The sequence below is a fragment of the Macrobrachium nipponense genome, chromosome 12, assembly GCF_015104395.2.
Source record: "Macrobrachium nipponense isolate FS-2020 chromosome 12, ASM1510439v2, whole genome shotgun sequence".
NCBI lineage: Eukaryota > Metazoa > Arthropoda > Malacostraca > Decapoda > Palaemonidae > Macrobrachium > Macrobrachium nipponense.
The window spans coordinates 95,390,923-95,404,015 of record NC_087205.1 but is presented as its reverse complement, the minus strand read 5'-3'; positions in this window follow the sequence as shown (position 1 = coordinate 95,404,015).

The window sequence follows — 13,093 nt, the reverse complement described above, 5'->3', positions numbered from 1 at the left end:
AGTGCATATGCCAGCACGGAGCCTTGCCCTAAGGGTGACATTAGATGAGGGAAGGTTTATAGGGGGATTAGGAGACCTGGTGTGGACCTTCGAACTCTTAGCAACCAACAGAATGAAACTTATGACGTATTAACATGTCCTATGAATAAGACGCCGTGGGTCTTATATCTTACTGTATCTTTATTATTCCTTTCAAACAGACTTACAATCCACATTAATTCGGCTTAATCGCTCACTCTTCTGCCATCTCAGGTCTCAGCGTGACCCCAGGTCACACCTGCGAAATCTAATATTCACGTAAGGGTCGCCGTTACGAACTGGTTACTCCTAATATTCGCGTCTGAGTTTTTGAATAGATCCTACATTAGACTTTTTGTATGTTGTTACATATATAGATTTCTATACATTTAGATCAACTGACAAAAGGATCTTGTGACACATTGTCCGTCAGAATCGAGCTTCCTTGGCGTTTTTATCCCCTTCGGAAGGGAAACTTTTGTAACTGGATTGACCGCTTCCTGTGCCTTTGATCCAGAGTTTTACAGACAATGCAATATAAATGGAAATACATTCTCTCTCTCTCTCTCTCTCTCTCTCTCATTGACGTCGGCATCCAACTACATATTCGAATATTGCCCGCACGTTTCTGTCATAGTTTGTTAGTTTTATGCATTATTTTAAACAAGACATTTTTTTTTTATATTTGCAACTATGTAGTCATAAATAACCCAAGATACAAAATTCACTTTATTTTGGTGAATAAGTGAATAAACTGCACCGCTGGGCCATCTCATTTACTGGCTATTATCTTCTGGCGCAAGTTATTGTCAGGCAAAGTGAATCAGATGTTTCATATATGTTATATATATATATATATATATATATATATATATATATATATACATATATATATATATATATATATATATATATTTCTTCTCTGTCACTTAGGCTTCCACGCTCGATAGGCTTAGTCTACTTCCAACTTATTTTTAGACCCCAAAACCATTGCCTTTATTTTTATATACCCACTTGACAAGGCTTCTCTGCGCACCGTATCCCATTTTGCCATAGGCCAACAGATACCTTTAACGGACTCCATAATGTAAAAGTCTAGTAGTAGTAGCAGTAGAGCTACTCGAAATACTATATACTGGTACAAGTACTGGTAGTATATTCAAGTACTATAGCTGGTCCACTTAAGGTAGATTCTTGGGTGGGCCCTATGCCTGCGAGACGTTTGTTTGGCGGCCGCTGATTGGCTGGGAGCTAACTACCTCCCGGTACCAGCCAATCAGCGGCCGTCAAACAAACGTCTCGCAAGCATAGGGCTCATCCAAGAATCTACCTTAAGTGAACCAGCTATAGTATTAGTATATACTAATCACTATCCTAATGCTATTCTCCTTGCATTTTAACGCATTTTTGCCTATTTATTGATTTAGTTATTTCTTTTTATTTCCTTTTTATAAGTGAGATCTCTTCTTTTTGTGTTTCCCTTTACCTTCTCTTACTTACAAGTCAATGGTCCTTTGGTGGTCTTGTTCCATGTGAATAGGGTTAATCTTCTGAATAATAATAATAATAATAATAATAATAATAATAATAATAATAATAATAATAATAATAATAATAATAATCATAATAATAATAACAAACTAAGAAGGATACGGAGCAGTATCCGAAAGTCTCTCCTAATCATTTTTAGCATTGTACAAAAATATATTTTTAACACTACTGCGTCTTTTAATTGACAATAATAATACATAATAATCATAATAATAAGAATATAATAATAATATAATAATCATAATAAAATAATAGTAATAATAATAATATTATTATTACTATTATTATTATTATGATTATTGTGATTATTATTATTATTATTATGCTTGGCGCAGCGCGCCTTGGAGCTGAGGAGGACCTGCAGGCGATTATACACGAAGCGATTCAATGTGATTATGTTAATGAATAATTACAGCAGACTTAGTGGCACTGCTGATGCTCGGATCGAAGACGCCAGCTGGCCTGGGGAGGAGGAGGAGGAGGAGGAAGAGGAGGAGGAGGGGGAAGAGGAGGAGGAGGGGAGATGCAAGGAACCGAGTGGTTGGCTCATCAACGCTTCATTCTCAAATCGGAAGCTATTTCCCTCCAGGGGAGAGAGAGAGAGAGAGAGAGAGAGAATATTTTGGAGGGTGAGTGAGAGTGTGTACTAGAGAGAGAGACTGTTTATGCGAGAGAGAGAGAAAAAGAGAGAATGGATGTCTGTGAATATTTTAAAGAGAGGTGTGTGTGTACTAGAAAGAGGGAGAGAGAGAGTGTGTGTGTGTGTGTGTTTGTGCGAGAGAGAGAAAAAAGAGAGAATGGATGTCTGTGAATATTTTAGAGAGAGAGAGAGTGTGTGTACTAGAAAGAGAGAGAGCTTGAGAGTGCGTGCTAGAGAGAAAGAAAAAGAGAGAATGAATGTCTTGTGAATATTTTGGAGAGAAGAGAGAGAGAGAGAGAGAGAGAGAGAGAGAGAGAGAGAGAGAGAGAGAGGGAAATAACAGACCAGAGTGGTTATTATACAGGCAAAATGTTTGCCTTCAAACAATTAAAAACGTGTTGACCTCCTCGAGGTAGTACTACTCCTTACACAACCTTGGTGAACCCATTGCTGCGACCCTGAACAGTCAACTAACAACTAGGCGTATAATTTGCCCCCTCAAATCAAGGGGGGCCAAAGGGTGCTGAATTTTAAAGAAGAGACGCACGTCTAGATCTGCTCAGGGAGAGACAGAGAGAGAGAAAGAGAGATTCTCCGCAGACTTCTCTTTGTCTTTCACTTTGTGCTTTTGTGTGATGAATGTGTTCTGTTCCCCCCCCCCCCCCTTTTCTCACCCACCCTCTTCCCCATCCCCTACACCCCCTCCCCCCAACCACCACCTTTGTTTCTATTATGACGGATTATTTGCCCACCTGTGCGTCCTATGACGCCTCGGCGTAATTAAGGGTGACAGACAGGTAATGCGGTCACGTAACAGGCTGTGAATAACGTGATGAAAGGTGAGTGGGGACAGATTCCCCCCAAATCCCCCACACCCCCCACAAACCCCCAACGTGGAATGAAAGAGAAAGAGAGGTAGAGATTATCATAGGCCGATGATGACATAGAGTGTCTTCTCTCCTATGTTCGGTTTCGATCAAGTGACGCGAATTGATATTCTTGAAGTTGGGAAATAAGGTGTGACAAAGTTGGATAGAGGAATACTTAATTATAAAAGAATTGATATAGTCTCCTGTCAGGTGTAAAATCAATGATTTTCCTGATACAGCAGCGATGGAAGTTCTTGGATTCATATAACGCTTGATTCGTGTGATTAGTCTTTCCTTTTAGTTTCGAATCAAAAGGAAAAACAGCCTCAAAGAGTCTGAAGAAGCCTTCACAGAAATGAAATGTTTACTATCGTAGATTCACATCACCCGTGCATCTAGTGTCTAGGCCCGTCCCTTACGACACTCCTGAGTGGCTGTTGATAAGCCAGTCACAGGGCTGGAAACTCTCAGTCTCTCTCGAGAGTTCACATAGCCAGGATGTATGTTCCATGTCCCCTGAGAGTTCCAGCCCTGTGATTGGCTTATCAACAGCCAATCAGGAGCGTCGTAAGGGACTGGCCTAGACGTCAAATGCACGGCTGATGTGAATCTGCTATAGTTAACTCCGTAACTGCCGATGAATCTGAATTATAGAAATATCACGTCATTTGCACACGCGAACACATAATACATATGACTAATTTCCCGTTTTCTGTAAATATCTCAACATTCCCATCATCAGAATCTGTGTCTCAGAGAGTCAGAAAGATTTGCTGGCCATCTGAAGGAGGTGAGACCTGAAACCTTGATTGCTCGAGCAACATGCAATGAAATCAAGTAATGGCCGTAGTAAATCCTGGAATGGGTAATACCGTGAGCAACTGCCGCGGACAGTGTTTGTTATCCTTGCAATTGCTGGGGCGAGCTGAGACCAAGGTCATTAGCAGGATAGCCTGAGGAAATAGCAATCAAGAAGACCTGCCCGTCTGCGTCTAGTCTTCCCGCGACGCCACGGGATTATGCCATCAATTAACGGGTGATTAAAACGTAGCAGAGTGGATCTTGAACCTGACTTGGATCTGTCAACAACCTGAGTCAAGCCAACGCCGCTAGGGGGGTGGGGGGGTGGGGGGGGGGAGAGGTTTGAAGTCGCGCACTCTCAAGCCGGTCCCAAGCCTGGATACGAGAAGAGAAGGCTGGTCGGAGTGGGAGAATGGATCAGATAGGTCTCTCTCTCTCTCTCTCTCTCTCTCTCTCTCTCTCTGGTAATTACAGATGGAATATTACCCTATCATTCTTTGCAGAGCAAATAGGGACGGTCAAAAACAGCTTTAATATCGTTTATTCTTCGGCACTGCAGCCATTTAGCGAGGGAAGAGGACGCCTCTCTCTCTCTCTCTCACTCTCTCTCTCTCTCGCAGGTCGTAAAGTGGCGTTTGACTCTAAAGAGAAGGCAGGGAAACGGTTGGCAACAACGATCGCTGTTTCTTATGGCATTCATTACTTCGTTACTTATTGTTAATATTTGCTCTCGTTTTCCCATTACTGTCCTCCTATTAATATCTCGGGTTCTATTAATTTCGTTATGCATGTTGTATCATTTTCAACCTGTTTATGATATGTGTGTAATAAGTTACTGACAAGTATATGTTACAATAGCATGGATGCACTACTCTTCACGTCTTGTCGCTAACTTGTTTTCAACCTTTTGTGACATGTATGTAATAAGTTGCTGACAAGTATATGGCATGTTACAATATATGGCATGTTACAATGCTCTTTACCTCTGGTCGCTGAATTGTTTTCAACCTATTTGTGATGTGTATGCGATAAGTTTCTGACAATTGTACGACACGTTTTCCTGCCGCGTCGTCGGATCCTCACAATTTCCTACATAACTCGGACGGCATTACAAATTCCAGGCTTGTCTGGAATGGCCTCGCCGCCCCTGAGAAAGCGGAAACGAGGCACCATGAATTCTGATGGAATTATCAGGGAGAATCTCGGATCTGGAAGCTGCCACTCGCCGCGTTAGTAAGGCGAAGTTTGTCGAGACCTGTTGCCATTCAAGAGAAAATTGTGATGAATCGTACGTCGCAGATCCGAGGCCTCGCTGCAATTTCAGATTTTCGGCTCATCGTTGCGACAAGCTTGCAACTCAAAGGAATGATTTGTCAACAGAGTTGAACTTTCGTCGTTTCTGTTTACTTAATCAGTTTAGAAGGCTTCCTATTCGGGCTGACAATGTCCTTACAATGTTCCTTTCGTGAAAGAAGTTCGGCGAGAGTTTGACTCCGTCTTTTGCGAAGAATGGATTGTATTATAATCGTATATTTTTTCCTGTATAGAATTACGCAAAGAACGTAATTAACCGTCCAGAAAACAGAGCAAAAACAGGGGGGAGATGGTGGGGAAGGGGAGGTGGTTGTGACTCCCACAGACGTAACATGTTTGCAATTTAATTTCCAAGGCGTCTTCATCAACAACTACAGAACAATTTTCTAACTGAATTTCTCCTCATAAATAAGTGTCTAATTCCACAGCTCTATAGCCATAACAACCTTCAATACCTGAACATAATGACGAAGGTGTAACTATATAATTTGTTTTATATTTTCTTCTAAGACCCATTCACTTTCGTGTAAGGCTTTACGAAACTCAAATAAGTATCAAGGAATATCTTAAATGTGCTTTATTTGTAGGATATATATACCAAATATGTATCATACGATTATTACCTTGTATAAATTACATATTCATTCAGTATCATTATGTATAAAATCAGACATTGTATCTAAACCATATACACGTGCCAGGCACTAAACAGAGCTGTTTCCGTGAAGTGGAATTAGGAGAGGAATTAATTATCCATTCTAGTCGCTTCAAAAAAAAATTCAAAAAAATTGTAAAATAAGAAGAGTATTGGGAGCGAATGATTTTTTTTATCGATATAAAAAATCGCGAAGATTCCTTCTAACGAAAAAAGGGTCACGTGTTTCTTATTTGTTTTGGCGTCGAGACTTCCTCGTTATCTTTTTTTTTTTTTCATTTATTTTTTAAATCTCCTGTTCCAGCGACGGTTTATCGACTGGCGGAGGATATAGAGGAACTTATCTCAATTTACTGACTGATGATACTTTGGTTGATGGCGACGGAGTCAACATGTCTCGCCTCTAATGAAAAGGATATTGAGAGAGAGAGAGAGAGAGAGAGAGAGAGTGGAGGGATGAAGGAAAGAGAAGAAAAGAGAGGTAAAGAGAGGAGGGAAAGAAAGTGAGGTGGGAACGATAGATAGAGAGGAGAGAGAATGAGAGAGAGAGGAAGGATGGAAGGAAAGAGAAGAAAGGGGCGAGAGAAAGAGAGGAGGGAGAGAAAAAGAGGTGGGAGCCATAGATAGAGAGGAGAGAGTGAAAGATAGGAGGGAGATGAAAAGAGAGAAAGAGAGAGATAGGAGGGAGAGAAAGAGAAAACGAGAAAGGATGGAGGGAAAGAGATGAAAAAGGAAAGAGAAAGAGAGGTGAGAGCGATAGACAGAGAGGAGAGGGGGAGAGATAGGAGGGATAGATAGAAAGAGAGAGAGAGAGAGAGAGAGAGAGAGAGAGAGAAGAGAAGAAAGAGACGAGGGAGAGAAAGAGAGGTGGGAGTGATAGATAAAGATGAGAGAGAGAGAGAGAGGTAGGAAGGAGAGAAAGAGAGAAAAAGAAGAAGGATGGAGGGAAAGAGAGAGAAAGAGAGGAGGGAGAGAAAGAAAGAGAGAGAGAGGCATGAAGGAGAGAAAGATAGAAAAAGAGGAATAATGGAGGGAAAGAGAGGAAAAGGGAGAGAGAGAGAGAGGAGATATAGAAAGAGACAGAGAGGAGGGAGGGATAGAGAGAGAGAGAGAGAGAGAGAATAATGTTTTGAGGTTTTTCCAGAGTTGGGGAAAACGGAAGAAATAGCGATATTAAATTCTGGTGACCAAGTTTTATCGAAGTTTTATTTCCTGTAGTTTTGGGGGGACGGTGGCGATGGGGGCGTTTGGGGTTTTTTAGTGGACCACATTTTATTTTGAGTCAGAGCCGAGAAATACCTCAGTATTCGATTTTAATTACGCAATTTTTTTTTACCTCGTGTCGAAAAAGTTAGCTATTGCGTTAGTGAATGGATAAATTACTTGTATTTTACACACAAGCTGCTATTTTTATCTGCTCAGGTAAATCACTTGAGCCTGGTCATGACTTGGATGGGTGACCAGCAGTGAAAGCTTGGAAACCTGCAACGGACGTTTTGAGTCTGGTCATGACTTGGATGGGTGACCAGCATTGAAAACTTGGAAACCTGCAACGGACATTTGGAGTCTGGTCATGATTTGGATGGGTGACCAGCAGTGAAAGCTTGGAAACCTGCAACGAACGTTTTGAGTCTGGTCATGACTTGGATGGGTGACCAGCATTGAAAACTTGGAAACCTGCAGCGGACATTTGGAGTCTGGTCATGATTTGGATGGGTGACCAGCAGTGAAAGCTTGGAAACCTGCAACGGACATTTTGAGTCTGGTCATGACTTGGATGGGTGACCAGCATTGAAAACTTGGAAACCTGTAACGGACATTTGGAGTCTGGTCATGATTTGGATGGGTGACCAGCAGTGAAAGCTTGGACCTCCAACGGACATTTGGAGTCTGGTCATGACTTGGATGGGTGACCAACAGTGAAAGCTTGGAAACCTGCAAATGACGTTTGGAGTCTGGTCATGACTTGGATGGGTGACCAGCAGCGAAAGCTTGGAAACCTGCAGCAGACGTTTTGAGTCTGGTCATGACTTGGATGGGTGACCAGCATTGAAAGCTTGGAAACCTGCAGCGGACGTTTGGAGTCTGGTCATGACTTGGATGGGTGACCAGCAGCGAAAGCTTGGAAACTTGCCAAAGACGTTTGGAGTCTGGTGTGATTGAATGTGGTTCATAATGACGCCCGTTTTTCTGAAACCTTATTGCTCTTAATACATAGCAATACAGTCTTACAGAATAGGCAGGTCCTGTAAATGCTAATTTCAGTATATTCTAAAGACTTGAAGACTTAAACCCCATCGTTTTCATTTCATATACTTATAATACTTTAAATTTGGCTTCCACATTTGAGGGGGAATACTTACCACTTTTTTCACAGCTTCCAGAGATTCTTATCGAAAAGGAAACTCTTCATGGTGACAGCCCACATCTCGCCAACCGAAGCGTCTCTTGGCCATGACCGACAGGAGAGAGAAAGAGAGAGAGACAGACAGACAGACAGACAGACAAACAAATGGAAAGAGAAAGAGAGAGAGAGAGAGAGATACAGAAAAATATACTGACAGACAGAAAGACAGAGAAAGAAAGACAGAGAGAGAGAGAGAGACCTCACGCGCGTGACCGTCGATCATTGACGACGTGATTCGTACTCACATAACAGATAGATGAAATGCTAATGAAAGGATTTCGCTATCCGTCACGGCAGATAACGTAAAGCTCTGCGAAACTTCTCGTGTTTTCATTTCCTTCCTTCCGTGACGAGGCAGGAAAAGAAAAATACGTCGTTTGGAACCCCGACCCCGCCCCCCCTCTTTTTTTTTTCTGGGAAAGTGACAACTTGGCTTTCAGCTGGAACGAATAAGTGCGGTTTCCTTGAAGGAGGAGATGGTAAAACGACCTTTTGGACACTGTACGTGCAGTTTTGGCTCGGATACGGTTAAGCAGTGTCGTATAAGGTCTCCGGTGAGTGTGGTAATAGGCCACAGTGAGGCCTGAAAGTAAATCTCCCTTATAAAAGTAAATATAATTCAATATGCCTCAGAGCGCATTCACTCTTTTCACTCTTTTGGAGTCCAGTGATCTAAAAGTACCTAATCGCTTTCCCAAACCCTGGGGTGCCCGTGGGATCTGCTGGGGGTTCTGGAGGAGGACCCCTCAATCAAATTTGGCAGGGTAGGTTCCCCAGGTAAACCCAGGAAGAGACACATCCTAAAGAAACAGCCCGAATAGGGACCCTTTGCAAGGTACCAAAGACTTCCTCCACAAGATAACTAATTCGCCGAAAATAATGTTTAAAAAAAGACTCACAATTCAGCTACTATTTTGTGACATTCTTCGAAGAACAGACATTCCCCGTCGAGTGGGAATGACAAAGCGTCACAACGAGACCTGAAATGCCAACAGAATGCGCGGGTCAGCTTGTCAGAACTGGCCCTGGAATGTCAGCGGGAATGCAGAAATGCTGGCAGAGACGAGTATCTGGCGTGAGTTGTAGTCTGGGTTTTGGGCAGGGTGCCCAAGATGGGGAGGGGAGGGTGGGGTGGCAGCAGCGGTAACCTAGTGACCTCTGACCTTGTCCCGGTTACCGAGCTTTCTTCTTCGTTTTATGGAAAATTTTCGTCTCTTATATTTCCTGGAGGGATGGAGCCCACGAGAGGGGAAAAAAGATTAAATTTGATGTTTCTACTTCATCTTGGCTCTAACGGAGAGCAGGTTAAATATAAACGTATTAAGAAGCACTGGTTTTAAGCATTAATCTATCGTCTTTGTGTCAACAACTCATTTCCCAAGTTCATTTAGAATTTATCCTCAGCAACAGTGTCCAGTCACGCGAATCAGTCATCATATATTATATCGTGAATGCTTGTGGATAATGTGTATACAAATGCAAACGTACAATCATACATTTGGCTATGAGTAAAGCCTGCTTAAACAGTAGAAATGTTTCCTACTGTGTAATACCTTAAATATATAAGATGCGATGCATATCATATATAAAATTGCGAGTATTTCATTCATTCTTTATCTGAAATCATTCTTGTTGGCTTCTATTACAACTGTTCCTTGTGAATTTCATAGCAATAATAATAATAATAATAATAATAATAATAATAATAATAATAATAATAATAATAATAATAATAATAATGTTCTAAAGGGTCCACAATAATACAAAGTGTAAAAAGTCCGTGTATAATTTTGAAGACTTTTAAGTCTTCAAAATTATACACGGACTTTTTACACTTTGTATTATTGTGGACATTTAGAACATTATATATACTCTCGTGATAGAGATTTTTTCCCCTAATAATAATAATAATAATAATAATATAATAATAATAATAATAATAATAATAATAATAATAATAATGTTCATGTGTTCGAAAGTCATTCTTGTAGCTTTTGCAAAACAGTCTATCACGAAATTGTCAATTTCTTAGCAATAATTAATAATAATAAATAATAATAATAATAATAATAATAATAATAAGACAGAGACATGAAAACGACAAGCAGAACAGAGTAATGGCATAACAAACTAATGCACGGACAATACATGAGACAGACTAAAGAACTAGCCAGCGATGACACGTGGCAATGGCTACTGAGGGGAGAGCTAAAGAAGGAAACTGAAGGAATGATTACAGCGGCACAAGATCAGGCCCTAAGAACCAGATATGTTCAAAGAACGATAGATGGAAATAACATCTCTCCCATTTGTAGGAAGTGCAATACGAAAAATGAAACCATAAACCACATAGCAAGCGAATGGCCGGCACTTGCACAGAACCATTTACAAAAGAGGCATGATTCAGTAGCAAAAGCCCTCCACTGGAGCCTGTGCAAGAAACACCAGCTACCTTGCAGTAATAAATGGTACGAACAACCTGAAGGACTGATAGAAAACGATCAAGCAAAGATTCTCTTGGGACTATGGTATCAGAACGGATAGGGTGATACGTGCAAATAGACCAGACGTGACGGTGATTGACAAAAATCAAGAAAGAAAGTAAATCAATCATTGATGCATTGATGTCGCAATACCATGGGACACCAGAGTGAAGAGAAGAAAGGGAAAAAAAGGAAAAGATATCAAGACTTGAAAATAGAAATAAGAAGGATATGGGATATGCCAGTGGAAATTGTACCCATAATCATAGGAACACTAGGCACGATCCCAAGATCCCCCTGAAAAGGAATCTGGAAAACTAGAGGCTGAAGTAGCTCCAGGACTCATGCAGAAAGAGTGTGATCCCTAGAGAAACGGCGCACATAGTAAGAAAAGTGAATGGACTCCTAAGCAGGCAGGATGCAACCCGGAACCCCACACTATAAATACCACCCAGTCGAATTCGAGGACTGATAGAGTAAAAAAAAAATAATAATAATAATAATAAATAATAATAATGTTGGAAGATTCTATACTTGAAAAACAATGACTACTGTTTTATTAGTGAACGTCCATTGTAATTTAATCGATACGTGTTGACACATCTAATTCCGCAGACTCCATCCCTGGACCCAACGAAGCGCTTAATTGTATTAATAATGAGTAATTGATATCCTGTCCTTTGCCTGAGTCCTTCTGGTTCCTTTCTTTCAGGATGTGGGATTATCCTTTCATACCTGCTCCTCCGTAGTACTATATTATGTTGCTTTGAATTACCTGTAGGTGCTTTGTGCTATACACACAAAAATAAATATATGAATTGCGTTACACACACACGCACACACATAATATATATATATATATATATATATATATATATATATATATAAAATATATATCTATATTATATATGTATATATATATTATATATATATATATATATATCTATATATATATCTATAGATATATATATATATGTGTGTGTGTATATATATATAAGAGTATTGAAGAGATATGCATATACAAATATATACATATACAGATTAAGAATACACAAACGATAGTAATTTTTTTTTCATTCTTACGACTTGCAAACTCCCTACTGACCTAATCTCAAGAACAAACCTGACTTCACGGCGCACGCGACCGCACGCACGCACACACACACACACACATCCAAGCACGGACGAGATTGCGCAACGTAATCGTGTGAGCGGAATATACGCCTGAGAGGACATATTACGATGTTTTACGGAGAAATTTTACGGAGATGATGATAATGATAATGATGTCGCCAAATAACGGAACTTTTGAAACTCTCCCACGGTCTTGACCCGCTGGGGACACCCCCAAAAACTGGTCGACTTTCCCTCGGTGGAGGGAGTGTCGGTTTTATTTCGACTCTCTCTCTCTCTCTCTCTCTCTCTCTCTCTCGGTTTTCTTTAGATTTCTTTTTCGAAGTTTTTATCTCTCTCTCTTTATGGTTACGAGATCAATTTCATTTTAAAATTTCTCTTTTTCGAAAATACTATCGAATTCCCACCCTGTCTCTCTCGTCCTCTCTCTCTCTCTCTCTCTCTCTCTCTCTCTCTCTCTCTCGTTATGGTTGCGAGATGAATAATTGTCATTAAAATTTTTCCGAAAATGCTCTCTCTCTCTCTCTCTCTCTCTCTCTCTCTCTCTCTCTCTCACTTTCTAGTTATCGTTTCGAGATTAATTCTATTTTTAATTTCAAAATTTCTTTTTCTCGTAAATGCTATCTGATTTCTCTCTCTCTCTCTCTCTCTCTCTCTCTCTCTTCTCTCTCTCTCTCTCTCTCTCTTTTAGAATTATGTTATGCTCATTATTGATAATTAATTGGTATCTGAAATAGTGTTCATAATTCCATTTTCACCTTCCACTGTCAACATTTAAGATACTCCGTGACGCCTTAAAGAGAGAGAGAGAGAGAGAGAGAGAGAGAGAGAGAGAGAGAGAGAGAATAATTACAAGGGAATTTGGTCATACATCATTCATTGGATCCAGCTTTTTTTATCCGAATGATTTGTCAGGTAGTACAGAGAGAGAGAGAGAGAGAGAGAGAGAGAGAGAGAGAGAGAGAGAGAGAGAGATTTTAACGCAATTCTTATTCAACAGAAATCCTTTCAAATTTTGTTCCTGGGGGAATCTCTTTGAATGGAGGCAGTTTAAGCTTTAAAAATTTACATTGTAAAGCTTGAAACAAAGTCATATTGGCGGAGGAGGGTTCGCCCAAAAAGGCTGTGAAATGATAATACCTTGGAATGGTGAAAGCGAGAGCTGTTATGGCCAATAAAGTCATGAGCAAATATACCTGTTCTCTGGGATTTTCGCCTCAA